Consider the following 22,903-nt stretch of genomic DNA (forward strand, 5'->3'; position numbering starts at 1 on the left):
GGGCTTGACGTCATGAAATACAACGTCAGAATATTCAACACACTCTGGAGATCTTCGGTGAAGAATCCAAGCATGAAGACGTTGATGCGGCAGAAGAAGAAGAGGCCATCTCCGTTCCAGAGTCAGATTTGGAACTAGAGATAGACTTGGAGTCTGAAGACGTACCTCCGGGACAGGATGCCGTGAGTACCGATGACCCCTTGCCTCATACTCAAAACTCCTAAGGCTTCGGCACCACCTCTGCCTTCTGGCCAAGGTCGACACCGAGACGATGTTTCCTACGCCCCGTCTTCTGGCTCAGCACTGAAACACTTAGTCAAGCCTGTCGGCTCGGGACCGAGTCGATCGAAATCTTCGAATCTGAAACCACCTTGGTTCGGAGCCGAAAACCTCCACGCCGAAACCAAAGCATGTTTCGGAGCCCAAATCCTCCACTCCTAAAACCAAGCCCATCCCAACATCGAAACCTTTGGTGCCGACATTAAAAAACAGCAGTTTTTAACCTTCTGACTCTAATTTGGACATTGTTCATCCCAAACTTGATCCCAAACAAAAGAAGATTTATATTCATCCTGATACAGGACATATTCACGCTAAATCTCCAGTTAAACACATACTTCCTTCTGAGGACTCTCACTATAAGATTCCTTTAAAGAGGAAGAAAGATGTAGCTACCAGGCCTGTTTATCCTGCTCCACCATCCCCTCTATCACCACCCTCTTCTCCACATTTAGATCTTTTACACATTTCACCTCCTGAGTCTCCACTTTCATAGCCTGAAGAGGGAGATATTGATGAGGAAGATTTTCATTTGCCTGTAGACCCCTGGAATATTTACACCATTGATGCTCCAGCAGACCTTTACCCTGCAAAACCTACCCCACCTGATGCTATTGTTGCTTACCATGAACTCATTGCTAAGGCAGCAGAGTACCATGGAGTTGAGTTACATAAAGAGTCGGTAGCAGAGGACTTTTTATCTGAGACACTTGAAGCCACACACAGGTCAAGTGACGGGCATGATGAGGCATTTAAATGAAATTTTCAAAGATCCAGTGCGAGCACGCATTTTGACTCCTAGAGTCGATAAACACAAACCTTCGCCATCTGATCCTATCTTTATTAAAGGTCAGCTGCCTCTCAACTCCCTTGTAGTATCCAACGCTTGCAAAAGAGCTAATTCACAAACGTCTGCTGAGGCTCCTCCCCCAGATAAAGAATCTAGGCTCATAGATGCTTCAGGCAAACCCATAGCCGCTCAAGCTTCTAATTACTGGCTCATCGCAAATACACAAGGCCTGCTAGCTAAGTATGACAGAGCACACTGGGATGAGATGAAGCAAGTGCTCCAATATCTCCCAGAAGAACACAAAAACAAGGCAAAAGAGTTAGTTCAAGAGGGCAAACTTATTTCTAACTCTTCTATTAGATGTGCTCTAGATGCTGCTAGGGACATAAATATTAGCATTCTCCTCAGAAGGCATACATGGCTTAGGATTTCAGGTTTTAAACCTGAGGTACAACAATCCATTTTAAACACCCCTTTTGACAAGGAACGCCTGTTTGGTTCTGTAGTCAACCAATCCCTAGAAAAAATAAAAAAAGATGGGGGATGGGAGCACACTGCTACCTCCCAGCACAGTTCGCCCCTTTGCATCCTGGTACATGCAGTTCAATTTAAATGCTTACTTGAAATGTTGCAGAGTGTCTCACCAAAGTTGGTGCAGGTTAGTGCTGTTAATCTCTAGACACATGTGTTTCTGGATTTCATCCTTCTTCAGTAGAGATAAAACGAAATTCTTTTGGGGTTTGCTGAGAAAGCTGCCACAATCCTCTCAGGTCTCTGTACCTCTCCCTGGCGCACAGGTGCCTCCCATGAGCTCGTCAGCCCAGTGGTGGGAGGTAGCAGTGTGCTCCCATCCCCCTTCTGTTTCAAAAAGGCTCCCTTGAGCCGCTGGGATGACGAGCTCATGGGAGGCAACACCCCTTCCCCTAACAAACCGTGACTTGCCCACACTTTCCCCCGATCACTTAACACCTGTCGGGGGAAGACTTCAACAGTTTCTCATCCTTTGGAAATCCATAACAACCGAAAAATGGGTGATCGGTATTACTCGTCATGGTTATTGCCTGGAGCTTACCACCAATCCTCCAAACATTCTACCTCGAGCTTACAAACTGTCGTCAGACCACTTACAATTACTCATTCAAGAGGTGCAATCCCTCATACAGTAGGGAGCAATAGAACCAGTTATGTTACACTACCAAGGTTCACGGATTTATTCTCTATATTTCCTAATTCCCAAAAGGACGGATCCTTCTTAAGACCCATTCTGGATCTCTGAGTGTTAAACCAGTACATACTCTGAGAACATTTTCATATGGTAACACTTCAACAGATGCTTCAGCTTCTACATCAAGGCAACTTTATGTTCACACTGGACTTAAAAGACGCATACTTTCACATTCCCATACATCCAACTCATTGCAAATTCCTTCGATTTGTGATAATAGGCAAACACTATCAGTTCAAAGTACTTCCATTTGTAGTAACTACTGCCCCAAGAGTGTTCACCAAATGTCTAGCAGTAGTGGCAGCTCATCTCAGAAGGCAACAGATCCACGTCTTCCCTTACCTAGGCGACTGGCTCATCAAAGCCAGTACACACCAAAAGTGTCTACAACGCACTTGGGTCATGTTAGACTTACTCCACTGGTTGGGTTTCACAGTAAATGCATCAAAGTCTCACCTGCAGCCTTCACAGGTACAATCGTATCTGGTAGCCACTCTCCAAACTCAAAAAGCTCTAGCCTCTCCCAATACAGCCTGAATTCGCAATATTCAAGTTCTGTAACTTCAGTTTCAGGCCAACCAAAAATTACCAACCAGAACCTTCATGCAATTGTTCAGGATGATGGCGTCATGCATAGCAATAGGGCCTCATGTAAGACTACACATGCGTCCCCTACAAGAATGCTTAGCACATCAGTGACATCGATCACAGGGTCAATTGACAGGTCAAGTGTTGATAGACAGCTGCACTCATCGCTCTCTGCAGTGGTGGAATCCACAAAATGTATCTAAAGGACAGCCCTTCATTGACCCTATTCCACAGATCGTGCTAACAGCAGACGCATCTCTATCAGGTTGGGGTGCCCATCTCCAAGGTTACACAATCCAGGGTCTCTGGGACACCAAGCACAAACATCTACACATCAACTATCTAAAGTTTCTAGCATTATTTCTTCCACTCAAAGCATTTCAGTCTCGCCTCATAGGCAAAGTTGTCTTAGTCCGCACGGACAGCATGACAGCTGTGTACTATGTACAAAAACGGGGGGTGGGCACACTCTCTCCACCTGTCACGCCTCTCTCACACCATTTAGAGCTGGGCAATCCATCACAGAATTCCTCTCCTGTCAGAACACCTTCCAGGGGTGATCAATCAGATTGCCAACCTCCTCAGCAGAAGGAGACAGCAAATACACGACTGGGAACTTCATCCCCAAATTCTCCTTCCATACTTTCGAGAATGGCCATTCCCACAAATAGATCTGTTCACCATGGCGGAAAACGCAAAATGCCCAAACTTCGCCTCCAGGTTCCTACACCCTCTCTCCAAAGGCAATGCCCTATGGATCAATTGGTCAGGGATATTTGGCCACGCTTTTCTGCCTCTCCTACTCCTTCCGTTTCTGGTTCGAAAGCCCAGGCAAACATTGCTCCCACTGATTCTAATAGCCCCTACGTGGGCTTGTCAACCAGCTGCATCTCAACTCCAGCCATCTCACTCGGAGCCATGGAGAAATTGGGCATCCAAACCCAAAAGAACTTATTCAGTGATTTGGCTCCAGAAATCATACAGATTGGATATTTCAATCTGCCACCAGACTGTACGCATATCTTAAAAGAAGCAAGAAAACCTACACCAGAGCTTGTTATGCAGCAAAATGGAAAAGTTTTGTTATCAATTGTGATAACAACAAAATTAATCCTTTAGATGCTTCCATTCAAAACATTATTTGTTACCTTCTGCATCTACAACGTTGTAAGTCTAGCTTATACATCTATTAGATTGCATCTTGCAGCAGTCGCTGCATATTTGTAAAATGGGCCGCATTTATCTTTATTCAAAGTTCCTGAGATTAAAGCCTTAATAGAAGGCTTAAAAAGAATCATTCCACCCAGATCACCCCGGCACCGGTGTGGAATCTAAAAATTGTACTTACAAGACTCATGGGTCCACTCTTTGAGCCTTTACACAAATATCCATTGCAATTCCTTTCATGGAAGGTTGCTTTCCTGTTTGCAATCACTTCATTAAGGAGAGTTGGTGAGTTACAGGCATTAACTTCAGAAGAACCCTTCTTTCAGCTTCATAAAGATAGGGTAGTTCTTTACACCAATCCTAAATTTCTCCCTAAAGCCATTTCTGCTTTTCACATTAACCAATCCGTTAAGTTACCTTTGTTCTTCCCTCAACCGGATTCTGTAGCAGAAAAAGCTCTTCACACACTTGATGTCAGAAAAGCATTATTGTATTATATTGATAAGACAAAACTTTTTTGTAAAACAAAACAACTTTTTGTTGCATTTTCTCCACCTCACAAAGGCAAACCTATCTCTAAATCAAGGTGGATTATTAAATGCATTCAAACATGCTATGCAATGTTAAAGCTAAAATAACTTTATCTATACCCCCTAGAGCGCATTCCACTCGCAAAATAGGGGCATCTATGGCCTTTATAGGTAACCATCCTATTGCTGACAATATTTTGAGGATGTGTTAGCAATTATAATAATGTGTGCTGTCTTCCAGTTAGTACACCTGTAATGTCTTCCCTTCTCTTATATACTAGAAGTTTCGCAAAAGTAAGTGGAGATAGCGGACATCCTTGCTTTGTGCTTTCCGATAACAGGGTCGTTTTAACGTTTTTTTTCAAATTGGGTGAGCTATCATGGGAACAAACTACATTTCTTTAAGGCCAAATTAATTAAGTGAAATACATTTGCATGCAGTGCAATATTTGTTTCATTGTCAAGTGAGTAGAAGCATTTTTAGCGTGAATCACATCAGTCACCTTCTGAATGTTGTAAAACGTTTTCTTCCCCTTTATAATTTGACTGGTAAACTGGATGACCTTGTCATCTAACTGTGTTGCAAAGAATTTGATATATATCTTCACATCTGTGTTCATGAGAGTAGCAGAGTGATACCACTAGAACAATAAAGATTCTATTTTTGTTTCAGTAAAAGGGTTTGTGATGTCTTGGTTACAGAGCAATAAGGGTGTGTTTATATTTGGTTAGAATGTGAACTAAGAAAGGTCAATGTTATAGTCCTAGATTCCATAGAATAGTAGAACAAATTATATTCAGTTATATTGGCAAAAATGTATCCTTTTATTCTCGGAGTTATGTTCAGGCTCTATGTAGCTTATTCCCCAGATGTTGTCGGAGTCCGTTTACATATTCTTTGATTTCTTCCATAGGCCGTATGGAGTTTCTGATGTACAGACTTTACATCTTGTAGATTTAACGTTCTAACCAAACATGTACAGATTGTGTTGTTGACAGACTGGAAAGAGGTCATACATAGAGTGTAATCAGATTGTATCATAAAATGAGACACTCCAAAAGGCATCTTTCCATAAACACTTTGTTACTGAACTAGTCTGATGGAATGAGTCTAGACCATATGTAGTGACTGTGATCATTTTATTTCTTCACAAATCGCCTTTTAAGGGGTGTCCCCAAAAGAACGTGGTCACAGTGTTTTGTTAACAGTACAAGGGCTTTGTAGACCTCTCGTAGATATCTTCTATTGAAATTTTAGGCTCTCAACTCCACCTTCTAATTCTTTGGGATTCAGAGGAGATCCTAGTTGCTTGCATACATGGTCATCTTGATGTTTCCCACTTGGCCACCATGAACTGTACACTTTCTTGTAAAATTCATTTCAAGCATAAACCTTTTCCCTGTTCTTGCACTAGCAATCCATGAGGCTACCTATTTAGTTTTGGTGTAAATATGTGGTGTTGTCTAGCCCCTAATTAATGTACTAATAGTAGTCTGTCTTGTTGCCTTTTTCAAAGTACAATTGTTTCTGGCCTAACAGTACTAGTTTGGTCCTGCCTATTTAAATCACTAAATTTGATTTGTTTTATGAACATTTTGGCCAAGCTCATAGATTTCTCCCTGATTGTAACGCTTCAGAAACAATTTTAAACCAAATTACATCATTGTCATTTATTTTGAAGTATGCTGTCATGTTTTGTTAAGCCCTGTTTTGTTAAGCCCTGTGTTAACCAAAACATTTAAATTTTACTAAAAAAAGTGTGCATGTGTGCGTGTGTACTCACTGCCAGCGACTGCATTTTGCACTTTCATAAGGAGAACATCCGCACACAACATAGTGCCTTTCAGTGTCGGGCACTACTTTGGTGTGATATGCTTTTTTGACCAAAAATTGTTTTTAATATTGGTAAAGGCCTGGCACCTCATCCAGCAAAAACAAAAATCATAACCTAACAAAACAATCATTAAAAAAGCTAAGAGGCTGGTAGACAGTTCAGACCTATTGACTTTTCGATGTATCTAATAATTCAAATGGGGCTGGCAACCAGTTAATTGACCACTCTTAATGAGGGTCCGACGTAAGCACCACCCATAAGTGTGCCAGAAATATCTCGCTCTTATATTTTTTCAACTCCTGTATAGACAAAAGTCCTCTGCAAGACTTGTTTCTCTCTGGAATGTGCTCCACGTAGTACTTTGATATTGCCTTCTGAGTGAGGAACCACCTGTGTGGGAGGATAGGACATATTTTTTAAAAAGGCCCACACCATGGACAGAGTAGGTGGAGACACCCAAAAGGTTTGGAGTCTGATTGCTTTCACCTCAGAGATGACATTGGTGTTGAATGGTTGTCCACACAGTTATTCCTGTGCTCTATTAGATGAAGATGCTTGGATGCAGCAGTTGGCGGGGTGATTTAGAGCTGAAGTCTCAGAAAACTCTGGAACCCCCAGGAGACATGGGACTACACTCTTGATGGATGTCACTTTACCTGCGGAATGAAAGGCTATTATCATATTTTTGTCCAGAAAGGCCCCAGTGAACAGAGTGGTTGTTAGTGGTATTGGGGAGCATTTGTATGAGTTTGCAGTGTACCCAAGATCAATGAAGCTCTATAGAAGTAGGGGCATATAAGATGCAGCAAGTTCACTTCAGGATGCTCCTAAAAGGGAGCAGGTAACAATAACCCTTTTGCAACCACAGAATGGATTTTGTGGATTGGAAAATGCAGCATTCTGTACTGATAAACCTGGTACCCCCTAATTCAATCAAAATTACTTCCTATGATCCTGAAAAGAAGGACACGTCAAAGTATGTGTCTGTAGCAAAGCTTACTGTTGTATGTAGCAATGGCTGTTCATGGACTGTGCAGCAGTGTCTGAGGCTTTTGGATAACATTAGCTTTCTCTAGGTTGCGAATACATTTGTACTGTACCTGCACATGTTTTGGAATAGGGCATTGCTTGCTCCCTTCTTATAAATGATAACTTCCTTAATTTTTTTTTTTCTTCCAAATCTTTTTATTGGCAATTTCAATAAAGAAAAACAATATCAAACAGTGCACTGTTAAATATCCTGACATCCTATTTAAGGACACCTTAAATCCTCCCGCCACCCCCCTCCCCCTTCATCCTTCAACGCAATTCCACAGCATTGCTCAATGGTTCTGTTATAGACGTCCGCTGCTAACGTAAGGTGACGTAGGCTACAACACTGCAGATATTACCTCTATAGTCTTTCCACCGTCCCTAAATTTGTACCCATTTTTGAGGCAACCCCAGCCTTCATAGACAACCCTCTCAGCATTTCCGGTCCTCCAACTCTGGCACCTGGTCCACCCCCCACATTTAAGCAACAATTTGTTTGGCTACGGCATACCCCAGGGTTAACCATATATGTTCCATGTGGCGCAAATCTGTTTCCTCCCAGACATTTAGGAGACACCACTTTGCCACTGGGGTGAGGGATAACCTGTACACCTATCTCAAACAGTTGACCTCCTCCACCCAGAAGCCTTGCAGAATTTGGCAATCCCAAACCATGTGATAAAAGATGCCAGTTCAGCCCCACCCTTATCTGCAGTTGACATTTGGCCCCCTAACCATCTTAAACAGTGTGGTCTGGGAGTAATAGGCGCGGTGAAGGATTTTAAATTGCACTAGGTGTTAACCTAAACATATAGACACCTCTCTAGGGGATTCCATGGCTTCCTTCCATTTGTCATCCTCGAGGCCCCCCAAGTCATGTATCTAGCGTTCTCTTAATTGTCGTGGGGAATCAGTTGTAAGTGGAGTAACTTTTTGTACGCCAGGGACTTGGATTTTCGTGGCATATATTCATCTAGAAGTCTGTCCTCTGGGGTGAAGCCTCCAGTAGCAACGCACCCTTTGGCTGAGCCACCTTCAGCGCACGATGGACTGGTAGGTAGTGATATGTTTCGGTATGCGCTCATTGTTAATCATGTTGCATGTCTTTAAAGGGAATGATGTCTCCCTGGTGCCTTAAGTCTCTCATCTGGGAGAGACCAATTAGGTCCCATTTGTCAAAGCCTGGGAACTGACCAAGTGTTCCCAGTGCCGTTGTGTCCCAGAGGGAAGTGGCCTGCGTGATCCTCCCTTTTCTGCCCAGGGCTTGTGTGGCTGTATGCCAGAGTTCAACTAATGCCGCTGTTGGTCCATACATTTTCAGGTGTTTGGGAGAACCATAAAGGGCCCTAAGGTATCATCCCCCCACAGCTGCATCATTAGCCTGTCCATCCAGTAGGCTGGTTCATCTGGGGGACAGAAGACCCAACCATTCATGGTAATCAATTGCACCACCCAACAATATTTTTAAATATCCAGTAGGGCCACCCCACCATCATACCACCCCCTCGTCCGTTTGTTTTGTGATTTTTGCACTTGCCTCCGTCCCAGAGCAGCGCTCTGATTTTGCGCTCTATGTTCTTGAAATACGGTTGTGTACAGTGTATGGTGTGTTTTGCAAGACATAGACATCATCTTAAAAAGGGCAGCTCAGCCAAAAAGCCACAATGGGCAGGATCTCCAGTGCTGAACATTTTGTTTCAACCTTTCTAGAGGGGGCGACAGGTTGTTATAGAAGAATATATGTAGCTCACGTGACCCAATCCTTGATGGGTCAGAGGGAGTGGGAGCAAGTTTTTGCCCTATGAGGGGCAAGGGGCCATCGCTCGTACTCTCCCTTTACAATAATGTTTCCACCATAAAACAAACATACCCTTCTGTCATCAAGTCCACTTCTTGTGGCTTCATACCACCTTACTATGTAGGTGTACCTTCGCCAAGGGATTTCTTAGGCTACTGCCCAATTCCAATATTGTGGATCAGCATGAGAGTGTGCTACAAAATATGCAGGATGGCCTCACACGCTGTACTGCTCGATTTTCCCGGCCTTCCGGTGTTGTAGAGCGATCCATATGACTTCAGTCTCTTTCCATCCAAGTCTAAGGACTGGAGTAGTGAATAGGGCCTATCTATTAGACACTTGTGACACAATCCCGTGCTCCTACCCATAGATCAGGGTTTGTATACATATCCTAGGGGATAGATTCGGTAGCCTTGAGGATAACCTGCCCTATAGTGAGAGTATTTCATAGAGCTGTGTTGAATTCAGGCCTGGTAGGCCTCAAACGGGAGAGTTATTAGACACTTCCTGTGTTCTTCCCCATAGATCAGGGTTTGTATACATATCCTAGGGGATAGATTCGTTAGCATTAGGGGTAATCTGTTCTGTAGTAAGGGTATTTCATGGAGCTGAATTCAGGCCTGGTAGGCCTTAAACGGGAGAGATATTATTCACTTCGACATGATCCTGTGTCCTTCCCCATAGATCAGGGTTTGTATACATATCTTAGGGGATAGATTCGGTAGCCTTGAGGATAACTTGCCCTATAGTGAGGGTATTTCATAGAGCTGTGTTGAATTCAGGCCTGGTAGGCCTTAAACGGGAGAGATATTATTCCTCCACCGATGTTAGTCATGTTTATTGAATGTATAATAGACTGAAGTCAAGGGTGGAATGTACTGCTCGATTTTCCCGGCCTTCCCGTGTTAAGGGAGGCCTAATGTGACTTCAGTCTCTTTCCATTCAAGTCTAAGGGTTAGAGTAGTGTATAGAGCCTATTTATTAGGCACTTCAACATGATCCTGTGTTCTTCCCCATAGATCAGGGTTTGCATATATATCCTAGGGGATAGATTCGTTAGCATTAGGGGTAATATGTTCTGTAGTAAGGGTATCTAATGGAGCTGTGCTGCATTCAGGCCTGGTAGGCCTTAAACGGGAGAGACTCCATCTTTCCTCCTGCTCTGGCAGCTTGGAAAGTTTCTAGGTCATAGGCAGTGTTTTAGTTAGGAGGTGTTATTCGCTTGGAGAGAACCGGTTCAGGCCGGCCCTTATCGAAGGATTGTATTCTCCTTCATGCCGAAGACACTACAACAGGCCGGCCGGCTGGGAACGTGTCCTTGGCACGGGGAGGTACAGGAATTTGGTGGGCGGCAGGTTTCGAGCTGGAAATTTCCATGAGAGAATGCACATCTATATTAGTGAAAGTCTGAGGCAGACACTTGCACTTGCTTCTAGACCATAGGCGGCATCTGGCCGTTAGCAGTAAAGCTACTACTTATTCCAGGGAAGACAGATGACGAACCTGAATCTAAAGAGGAGAGAGCAGCTGATGAGGAGGAGGTTCCAGTGATTAGGAGAAAAAGAGAAGGGAGTAGATCTGTGACTACAGAGGTGTGACTTCCAGGCGAAGCCAAGGCGCAGACGGGAAGGGAACCTAGATGACCTTTGAGTACAGGCTGAATATAATCAGGTGATGTTAACCCTTTACTATTAGAGTATACAACTTAACCTTTCACTTTCCTTGCAGGTTGTATATATATATAATGTATTCTGCGAATGTGCATGTGGCATTTAAATAAAGTATTTAGCTTGTTGTACGTTAGCATGTGTTGTGTACTTTTGTATAGGAGGATAGCCTATGCTTTAGTCAGAGTTGCCTTAAAATGAACAGAGGTTAATCCTGGTCAGGTAAGTGGTAACTGGATGAGGGGGAAAACAAGCCCCTCGAACTAGAGAACAGGTTGTGCTCAACTAATAGTCTTTGTGTGATCTGATATATGGTAATCCCGATTCCCCTGTTGTGTACTTTTGTATAGGAGGATAGCCTATGCTTTAGTCAGAGTTGCCTTAAAATGAACAGAGGTTAATCCTGGTCAGGTAAGTGGTAACTGGATGAGGGGGAAAACAAGCCCCTCGAACTAAGAGAACAGGCTGTGCTCAACTAATAGTCTTTGTGTGATCTGATATATAGTAATCCCAATTCCCCTGTCGGGTACTACGGTAATAATAGGATGAGCTCGTGCTAAGGCTGCCGTGTAGGTAGGAGATTCTGGACCTGACTAAGGTCGCGAGACTTTGTGTGTTGCTACCGGATGGGTAGGAGATTCTGGACCTGACTAAGGTCGCGAGACTTTGTGTGTTGCTACCGGATGGGTAGGAGATTCTGGACCTGACTAAGGTCGCGAGACTTTGTGTGTTGCTACCGGATGGGTAGGAGATTCTGGACCTGACTAAGGTCGCGAGACTTTGTGTGTTGCTACCGGATGGGTAGGAGATTCTGGACCTGACTAAGGTCGCGAGACTTTGTGTGTTGCTACCGGATGGGTAGGAGATTCTGGACCTGACTAAGGTCGCGAGACTTTGTGTGTTGCTACCGGATGGGTAGGAGATTCTGGACCTGACTAAGGTCGCGAGACTTTGTGTGTTGCTACCGGATGGGTAGGAGATTCTGGACCTGACTGAGGTCGCGAGATCGTGTGTGTTGTTGTGATCGTAAGGCTGTGAAACCTTGGTATAAATATATAATAGGAATTCCCTGTCCTTAGGTGGTACATATATATGTGGTTATTTAGGTGTAAAAAGGCCCTAGGGAGGGGGTAACGTTCTGGTTTGGGTCAGAAGGGCTCTGTGGAGCAGGTTCTATCAGGAGGAAAAACCAAAGCAGAACACACGCCTCCCAGGTGTCAAGCTTCATCATCGGCCATCCCACATTCTCCAAAGAATCCTCTAATGGCAAACGAGCCCATATTATGGACTGTAGTACCACTATCAGTAGGAAACTAAGGTAAAAGAGAGAAAGGAAAAGGAGGGGGAGGGGGTCCAAGTAAAAATCCCTGCCATCTGTCAGTTATTTCTACAATCTTTATTCGTTGGTGATGGAGGCATGATTAAAAGCATGAGATATAGGACAATTATAGCCCTGTTATGATGCTCATTGTCCACTGAACACTAGCGCACGCTACTGCATATTGAGAGCCCTGCTCAGCACATTATGAAGGTGCCTCAGATTAATGGCGGTGCTGCGACAGAACATAAAGCTCGATTGATCCAGATGGACCAGGCCTATTTGTTAGGTCGTAGGCTAGTGCTTTGGTCAGCATTTTAGCCTCCGCATTGAGGAGAGATATTGGCCTGTAGGAGGCGCAATCCTCGGGTGGTTTCCCCTCTTTAGAGAATACCACTATGTTTGCCAATCTCTTGGCAGTGCTCCTTCCCTACAGCTCTCCTTGAACATCTCCATCAGATGTTGGGCCGGTTTCTGGCCCAGTAGTTTGTAAAGTTCGATTCCTTCCTTCATTTTTGAGAAATTTGGCCACGTTATCCTTATTGGAGAAGGGAGAGCAAATATTTGATTTTCTAGTAGACCATCCTCAACAATAAGGCTTGAGAGGGGTATGTCCCTAGAGAAACACACTGTGCTCCTTGGGAGCCCTGCATTTATTGTATAGAGACTTGGAAATAGACGCATATAATCTGTAGCATACTAGCCCACTACTAGCTCCATTCTTTTTGAGAAATCCTTGTCCATCTATGTGGCCTTTCCCAGCCCCAATATGTACCTACGTTTATCATACCAATCCTGGATCTGTGGGACTTTTGGGGTACCACATTTAGAAATCAAACCCCGTGTAGGCAACAAAAGTAGAAAATTGACATGGGAAAAGGCTTGTCACATATGTACCCACAATACTAATAATTTTTTTTTTTTACAGTGCTTACAGTTCCGGTGAATACTTCACAGTTCAAGATTGAATGTACATTGAGATTCCAGGGGGACCGACCGTTCTCACCAGCACAATGCTGTGCCATTAACGGCAGTTCGGTCACACCAACATGTTACTTTTACCCATCCATCAGTGCTCCTTGACCTCACCCCACATCATCCACTGCACAGTGCCATAAGTTCCATGTTTTTCAGATTTCTGAGGACAACCTGGGCCTTGTAAACCAACTCTTCAGATCTCATGCACCAGTCATATTGGATTCCCATTCCTCCACTATCAGGACCGAGGCGTTACCCCAGTATTTAGCAACATTGTGCATAGCAACCATGCGTGCCACATAAAAGAGAAGTGTGTACCTATCTAAGGTCTACTCTTCCCAAACACCCAATACAGCCAACTGTGGGGAGAGTTCTACAGAAACATCAACATCAGAGAACATCTTACGGTACACCTTGCCCGAGTAGACCTGGGCCTGTGGGTGTCCCCATAAGTTATGTAGCAATATACCCCTCTGGTCTCATCCCCGCTGGCACAAATCTGTGGCAGTGTGACCCTTTCAAAAGAACCTAGTTCTCATAAAAAACTCAATGGACCGTTTTATGTTGGACCAGGCAGAACCTGACCCGTATGACTACATCTTGTGGGTATCTGCAAGCCACCCCCATGCTTCATCTTCCAGTTTGCCCAGGTCTTGTTCCCACATGCCCCTTAACACATTCAGCAGTAGAAGGCTGCTGGTATGCAATGTGATGTGGATTTCTGAGACTGCATATTTAGTCAAGGGAGCTGCCAAAATCCTGCAATCCAGGAGTGTTTCCTTGGCAGCTTCTTATAACTGGCCCTTGTATGATGGGTTTTATCTGTAGGTATCTGACATGTTGATTCCCAATTAGTTTGTATTGTTTGTGTAGTTTGGGGAATGGTAGCATTTTATTATCCCTACAAATATCCCCCAACTTGGAAACGCCCAGTAGGTCCCATTTCTTTTGTCCCTTCACCACCCACAGACCACTGAGGGACTGTGCCTCCCACAGAGGGGTCTCCGGTGGTAATTTAGCTTTCCAACGCATTGCCCTTTTCCGTGTCCAATTTTCCTAACTGGCTAACATAGTCCCCCCAGATCCATAGCCCATCTATCTGGGAGCAGGAAGGGCTCCTGCTGGGTTGCAAAGACCCACCCATTAACAAACCATAGCTGAGCCCGAGCTGTAGTTTTGGGAAAGCTAAACCACCTTCCCACAGCTTTCTGGTCAGCCTGGAGAGGGTGATCCTGGTATCCCCATCCTATAACAACAATTGGGTAACCTTATCCACCATACAAAATAAATGATCAGCAAACTTAAAAGGTGATATTTTGCTAAACATAAAGGAATTTGGGTAAGCAAATCATTTTATAGAGGCCTGCCCTAACCAGCAGAAGCAATCTTTGCCCGTGATCGACGTTATTCCCTATATTCACCCAGCAACCTGTAAACAAGGAGTTGTATTCCTGAACATATCCCTGATTGCCATCAAAATCCCTGTCCAAAATGAACGTGGCAGACATGCAACCAATGGGTAAAGTTAGACTTTTCCAGCAGGGGGAGGACTTTTTTTCTCTATTTTATGAAAACGTTGCAGTATCCTATGCCGTCACAGGAGTACCTTTCTTGCTGATTCCCTCCTTTGGGCTTTTAAAATACAGCTACAATTCAAGCCAGGACTAAGCTCAGAGATCCACAATATCGAGGTATAGAGAAAAGAGAAGCCTGTGAGGCCGCATCTCACATTCTTCTGATTCCAAACTTTGAGAGAAGATCATGTCAAGGGGGATCTTCACATTTTTTCCTGCCTTGCCCTGTGTCAACTAGGGCACTTCCTGAGTGGCCTGCCAAAAGGAATATGATCTTAGAAGCACCAGTGTTTCTCAGTCTCTTCGTTTGACCACTCTAGCAGGTATCGCAGGTGTGTAACTTAATAGTATAGGATTGGATTCTCACACTACCTTTCTTGATGGGCTTTTGCCTAACCCTTGTCATGATTCTAGGCTTCCTCTCACCTTCTATAAAATTTGAGAATACACTTTGGAGTTTGCTGGGCTGGACTGTCATCTTATGGTGGCTTTCAGCTAACCAGTAGAGTGAGCACATAAGCTGCACTGCAGGTCCAGGCAGATGCTGTACAGCAGGGACGGGAAATACGTCCTGACCACATCTGATATTGATGTTGTACTGCAGATCCCCAAATATCTGATTGTGGTGCTGCTCCTGGAAAAAGAGGACCCAAATATAAGCCACACCTTCACCTCCTTGGTCAAGTTCTCCCTGAGCTCTTCTGATAATACAGGTTGACCTTAAAGACCTATAATTCTCTAATACGGGTCCCCATGGAGTCAGTCAGGTCTTTGGGGGAGACTAAGACATCATTGGCGAATAGTATTACTTTAAATTCATCAGTCCATGTTGTTCACTTAAATATTTGCATCATGGCATTTCAACCCACAAAGAGTATGTTGCGATAGTAGGGGCCAAAACCTCAACCAAGCAGCCCCTATATGTGAGAAAGTATCTATCTGCCATGCCAAAAGCCTTGTCCTCATCTAATGACCGGAACACAGGACTTTTCCTTTGTTGACCTCATCCAGTAAATGCACTACTTTCTTGGTGTTCTCCCCTACCTGTACCTGGGGACTACACCCTGCTTGATAATAACTAAGGGAGATTTTCACGTTTACATTGAGAATTAAAATGGGGCGGTACAAGTAGCATTTCTTCTGATCTTTTCCTTGTTTAAGTGTCGGCACACATTGGCTTCCTTCATTTAGTTAGTTGCTCCCTGGAGTCAGTAAAGCAAATCATTTATGCAAATTGACCCCGATGCTGAACAGTGGAAGTCAAAAAGATTTGTCTGCCACAGGGTTGCCATGGCACAGTGGCAGAAGACCTGCCTTATTTTTTCTTTCCCAGAGCCGCCATACGAGGCATCGCAGTCCCTGGGAGGAAAATGTAAAAATGTCCCTTAGATAAGCAAATCTCCCTGCACCTCAGGTATGTTTTTCTTTTGCTCTTCATCAACACACCCCTGCTTTGGGGGTTTGTTGTTGTAAAGAAAAAGACAATACCAAGTGTGCAAAAAGCCACGTAGACCCAGTCTGCATTTAATAGTGATGAAAGTGCCTAATCTGCTGTGGTGGGCAATCCTGCCCGAGCTAATACTCAAGAGACAAAAGGTACAGGAGTAAACCCGTTATCCCAGTTGAGACCGGGTAATTATTATTACAGTGGAAACAACGTCTCAACAGGTAAACCAAGCGGGGGGACTGATTAAACAGTGTATCAATCACATAGCACAGGTACGAATACAAGGTAGACCAAAGAAAGATGAAAAGATTGTTATTTGCATATAGAACCACAGAATTGCAACTAAATTGTAGTAACCATAACAATCAATTTTGCACTGAAAAGTGTTGTGGTGAATAAACGGCTCAGTGACACAAGTGATTAAGAAACAACGTGGGGCGGCGCAAAGAAATAATAAGGTAATCAGTGAAGGTCAAACAAGGTATTTAAAATCACAAAACATGAATCAATTGTTTGTGGAGACCTATAGAAATGCCGCAATTGGCGTTGTAGAGTTGACGGCGTTTCGACCTTTCTAACTTGAGGTCATCATCAGGACGATGGTTACATAATTCAATTTAAGGTGCTCTATAGAGTAAGAAGAAAAGGAGGGAAAATTAATTAGAAACCGGCCAGAAATGAAAGAAACCGGAGAAGAAGGTAGAAGGACAATGGTACCTGTAGGTATTCAATGAGGGGGAGGAGGGAAAATTAATCCTATACGTCTAGCAGCCAGGGGCGGAATAACTTGAGGAAGCAATCCAGTGCGAGGGGAAGTCTGAGTAAAAGGGAAAAGAACGGTTAGGAAAGAAAATTAGGTGGAGTGCAAGGGTCAGAAAAACAGTTGCAAGGACTTACCAGGAATGGCAAATCCGGTGAAGAGGGGAAAAGCGGGTGAGTGCAATGAAGGGCAACAATTTGAAAGGGAAAAGAATCAAATCAAGGAAAAGTAGCGATCAAAGTTCAAAGATCGTTAGTGGGTGGAGGAAGGGCGATTAGCTTAACGGTAAGTTTGGCAGTGTTGCGGCAAGTTAAATCCAATGAGTATATGTTGTCAGTAGGAAGCAAATGGTGGCGTAATGAATCCAACGAGGTGGTGGACAAGTAAAGTAAAGGGCAACGCTCTAGAAGGGAAAACAAGCAAATCAGAGGAGGGCAACGATCAAAGTACAAAGATCGTTGGTGGGTGGAGGGAGGGCTGTTATCTTACCTGTAAATTGGATGAGGGTAGCGGCGGGTTGAGTCCGATGGGTGTATGCTCTCAGTCAGAGGCAACGGGGGCTGGAATAAATCCAAGCAAGATCGGGGACGAGTAAAGCGTCTCTCGAGTACAAGGAAGGATCGCACCCGGAAATAAACGTCAGCAAGATCACGTAACAATGCTTACCGTATGTGAACTACAAAAACAACTAGAAGGCGGCAGCCATTGTAAGGTATCCCGGGGGGAAGTTAGAGAGTTAGAAGAAGACAGTAGGAGAAAGGAAAAAACGGCGGAAAGTAAAACGCCGTTTCAAAGGCACCGAGTATGAGTGGAACATACACGTGTATAAGAAAACATTCAAGGTAATCAAGAATCATATAATTGCATTCAAGGAAAACGATTAAAGATAACACAGCGAGTGACTACTTGACATGGACTAATAAATACACAGCATGATGGAGAAATCCAAATATATTGAACGATTGCAAATTAACAGGGCAAACAGAATGTAAAGTTAAGGGATAGGTAATCAATAGCATTTTGAGTAGGAAGAACATTTGGCTGAAACAAGTTGCATGAATTGGGGCATGTCAATTACTCAAATGAGACAATAAAAAAATACATTCCAGAAGTTAGAGAACAGACATTCAGGAAGGAATATATACAATCAACTACAGTAATTTAAAGCTCAGGAACATAATGTAGCTCAGAGATAATGTCCATACAGAATAGAAACCGGGACATAGCTTAGAGAAGTAGGGATAAGCAGTGCTATGTTATAGTGATAACAGTATTCCACTCATCAAGGGAATTTAGGCCTTGGGCTACAGAGTCACAGTGTGTGATCCACCTACACTCACATTTGTTCATCAGGAGTTGAAGATTACCACCACGAATGGGTAGTTGTGGTCTCTCAATGACCTGCCAGATCATGTCCGTTTCTGAGTGATTGTTGTCTTTGTAATGTGTTACCAGTGGTGCAGTAGTGACATTGCATCTAATATGACTCTTATGTTGGGGGATACGATCTTTCACCATTTGTGTCGTCTGGCCTATGTAAAGTAAATTACACGGCCACCGATTCGCATAGATAACATTTTTAGTGCAACAGTTGGAAAAATGCTTAAGTTGGTAAGTATGTTCTGAGGTAACAAAAACCTTCGTGTTATTGGTAAGGGCACAGACATTGCAATTCTGGCATTTAAAGTGGGTTATGATTGGTGGAAGGCCCCATAATGATGTAACTGACTGATCATTCTTCTCTCTAGACGGCCATGTAATTGCATGGACCAATTTGTCTGAGAGATTATTTCCTCTTTTGTAGGATAGTAAAGGAGGTTCAGAAAAATTTGTGAAAGTGCGGAGCAATGTCCAATTTTTCTTGATTATTCTGCCAACCTTATTGCTGCAGGGACTGTAAGTTGAAACAAAAGAAATACGTGTATTTTGACGTTTGGTGCTAAAATTATTTCCCTATGGCTATACCAGGCTCGTATAAGAGCCCTTTTGACTAGGTATTTTGGGTAGCCTCTACTAGTCAATTTTTCTGATAAAATGGCTGCCTCACGGAAATAATCTTTGCGCCATTTGCAATTATGCCGTATCCGCAGGAATTAACTGTATGGCAGCCCATCACAGAGACCGCGGGGATGATAGCTAGAGTAGAGGAGCAAGGTATTCCGTTCTGTAGGTTTGCGGTAAAGAGTCGTCCCTATAGTACCATATTCCGTATGCAATGTAAAATCAAGGAATGGAAGATCGTTTCTTCTGATGTCAGTGGTGAATTTAAGATGTGGTTGATTGTTATTGAGCCAGGTGGCAAAAGACAAAAGATCTTCTAGTTGCCCTCGCCATAGGAGAAGGATGTCGTCTATATATCGACGCCATAGGGTAATCTTACTCAAAAAGGGGTTTTGGGTTGACAGGATAAGTGTGGGCTCAAAATGGTGGACATACAGGACCGCAAAATTAGGGTCAAAACAAACTCCCATGGAGACTCATTTGGTCTGGAGGTAATATATTTCTTTGTAAAGAAAGTAGTTATTGGTCAATGCAATGTTGAGTAGTTGAATTATAAACTCCGTGGGGATATGCATGGGCCGCAATCGTGTATTCAAAAGATGTTCAATAACCTCTAAGGCCTCTATCTGGGGGATGTTGGTATACAACGATTCGATATCAAGGCCGGCCATAAGGTTGGTATCGTTGTTGAAGGGAAGGTCCTCAACAATATTGATCAGATGAGTACTGTCTTTAACAAAGGTATCGGTGAGTGGAACACATTCTTTCAAGATGGCATCAATATATTTGCCCATGGGCTCCAAAATGGAACCGCAGCCAGAGACTATAGGCCGGCCCGGTGGTATAGATGGGTTTTTATGTATTTTGGGTGAAAACTAGTAAGGAAAGTGTGTACTTTCTTACTGATGATACCATCATGAAGGGCCTGGGAGGTAACTGTAGATATTTTTTGATGTATGGAGATAAGAGGATCTGTCAATTTGCGGTAGTGAGTGACATTATTGAGTTGGCGAAGAATCTCATTGTCATATTTTTCATGATCCATTACAACTATACCACCGCCCTTATCGGCGGGTTTGATGACTATACCCTTGTTGTTGCTCAAATTGTTTGAAGCCATTTTTTCAGTCAGTGGCAGATTGTAAGGTACAAATTCCGATTGATGTTGCAATTATTTTACTTCATGTAAGACCAATTTCTCAAAGGCTAAAATTTTGGGCGGTATCAATGAAGTAGGTGGCAGAAAGGTAGATGCCGGTTTAAATTGTCTATCAAAGGGAGGTCAGTATCCGATTGTCAGAAAAAAAATGTTTCAGACGGGTACGTCTGAAAAACAGGAGTAAGTCCTCCTGAAGTTTAAAAAAATTACTGGGTGCAGTTGGAACAAAAATAAGACCCTTACTGAGTATGGAGACTTCATCAGAAGATAGGCAATGAGAAGAAAGATTGAAAATGGGTATAGTCTGATCAGTGGAAGTGGTAGTCTGGGATACAACCGGTAAAATCAGTGATGGAGTCAATTGGTCGCTAGAGGGATGAATAGCAATAGGTGGCATAAACCAGGTAGGTAAAGTCATATTCTCATCGTGAGGGTTAGAATTGATAGACATATCAATGGGTAAGAGTGTCATGGTGTCAGGCAATATTGGACTATTCATTGCTGGGGTCCCCCTTGGTAGGATTTGTGGCGGGTCTGTCTCTCGCCTGCGAATTGACTTTGGTAGTTGTGTCTCCTGCGACCGTGTCCGTGGCCACGGCCACGGTCTCCTCCTAAAAAAACGATAGGGAGGAGTGGTGGTGGTTGATGGCGTCTTTGGGGGCCTGTACTTGTGCCCTCCCCACTATCTGAATCCTCGATGGATGTATTAGAGGAGACAGAGTAGTTTATTAACTGATTATTGCTGTATCTGCCCCAGTTTTTGTTTCTAGGTGGCTGGTAGGGTGTGTTATTGAATGCGTCAAGTAAGTATGGATATGTCTGATCTCTATTGTAGTTCTTAATATCCTTTTGAATTTTGTTTACTTTTTTGTTTTGTTCGAAGATATGGAAGGATGCGATAGTGGCGTTTACTCTATCTAGGAGCCCTTTGGCGTCAGTGATGGTAGTATCCGCAAGGATAAGCTTTTCTAATTCTGCAATCTCTTCCAATTCTTTTTTACTGTGTTCTATAGCTTTGTCAATGCCCAGGACCATCCAATGTCTGGAACAAGTGGTGGCCAGATGACTAAAACCAGTGCGAAACGTGGCGTCCTGGGTAAAAATTTCAGGGACGTTACGTATTTGTAGTCCTAAAGGAATGGTATTGGATTTTAAATATTCGGTGAGCATACGGGCATGTAGGTCTGTCCTAATTTGTTTTTTCTTTAGATTTTCCAATCTCTCAAGTAGTACCCTAGAGGTATTCGGTGCTGATGGAAGGGGGGTAGAAGTATGAGAAAGTAAGGAAGGACCAATAAGGATATTGCGGATGTAATCATCCGAATAGGAGAGGACATAATATGTAAATTAATTGCACATTATGTAACACAGAATTGTGTATTTAGAAATATACTCTCGCAATCCAGCGATTGCTCAATCATAAGACAAAAGGTACAGGAGTAAACCCGTTAACCCAGTTGAGACCGGGTAATTATTATAACAGTGGAAACAACGTCTCAACAGGTAAACCAAGCGGGGGGACTGATTAAACAGTGTATCAATCACATAGCACAGGGAAGAAAACAAGGGAGACCAAAGAAAGATTAAAAGATTGTTATTTGCATATAGAAGCACAGAATTACAACTAAATTGCAGTAACCATAACAATCAATTGTGCACTGAAAAGTGTTGTGGTGAATAAACGGCGCAGTGACACAAGTGATTAAGAAACAACGTGGGGCAGCGCAAAGAAATAATAAGGTAATCAGTGAAGGTCAAACAAGGTATTTGAAATCACAAAACATGAATCAATTGTTTGTGGAGACCTATAGAAATGCTGCAATTGGCGTTGTAGAGTCCACGGCGACCGAGCTAATACTCAGTCCAAACTATTCCTAGACCTTTGCTAGAAAGCGGTGCTCACCCAACATCATAGTGATGATCTATCCTTATTACTCTTTTGAGTACAATACTAGTTGCAAAAAACTAGGTCCTCCATCCATCAAACTTAAGAAAATGAAAAAGATTCACCTATTGGTTCAGCTCATGTTTCAATGATCAAAGCGAAGACTTAAGGGCTACTGAAAGGCAGCGTTGCATGGGAGAAAAAATGTCAGTTCTACAATAATAAAGCTGACTCTTCCAAAAATACACTCTATCTTTCCCCTAACCGACCAAAATAACATGTCACTATTTTGAAGGCTCAATAAGCCCAGACCCATCCAGTCCATTAATCAAGATGTGATTAATTTGCCAGCTAAATGTCAGAGAAGACCCTCGCCGTTTCCCCTTGACATCTAAAAATTTGACTTCAGTCCCTGACAGGCTATGTCCTGACACGTAAAACTATTTCACTTATTTTGTGTTCTCATGTGCCCTCTTTGTTCCTACTGAAACTCAGAGCTTCCTTCTTGTTTGAAAGGTCTCCTGCCCTGTTTGGAAAAAGCAGAGAGGACAGCGTTCTAGTCAAAGCAAGGGGAATATTGACAGCCACGCCATTGTCTCATGTGGCTGCAATCATCGGATTTCAACAGAATTTATAGCACCAGTCTAGACCGGCTCTCAGTCATGATCACCCCTTCTTTCCAGACAACATTTTAAGGGTACCATAGCTTAGTCAATTTTTTAAAGCTGATTGATTTAGCTCCATCTCATATACATAGAGAACTGAATCTAGCCATTCTGACTTTGATGGTAACGTTGAGTAAATCCAATGTTTGCAAATCAGCCTCCTTCCTTTTTTTTTAAAACAAACTTTATTGTCTTTTATGTGTAT

The 22,903-nt window shown here is 43.2% G+C and overlaps 1 protein-coding gene across 1 annotated transcript in view; it reads left to right on the forward strand.

The window, feature by feature from the left end:
* The window catches only part of LRRC45 (leucine rich repeat containing 45), a 416,324-nt gene that overhangs the window by 97,563 nt on the left and 295,858 nt on the right, over positions 1-22,903 (forward strand). The gene's annotated exons all lie outside the window — the stretch shown is intronic.

This window comes from Triturus cristatus, chromosome 7 (assembly GCF_964204655.1).
Source record: "Triturus cristatus chromosome 7, aTriCri1.1, whole genome shotgun sequence".
Lineage (NCBI taxonomy): Eukaryota > Metazoa > Chordata > Amphibia > Caudata > Salamandridae > Triturus > Triturus cristatus.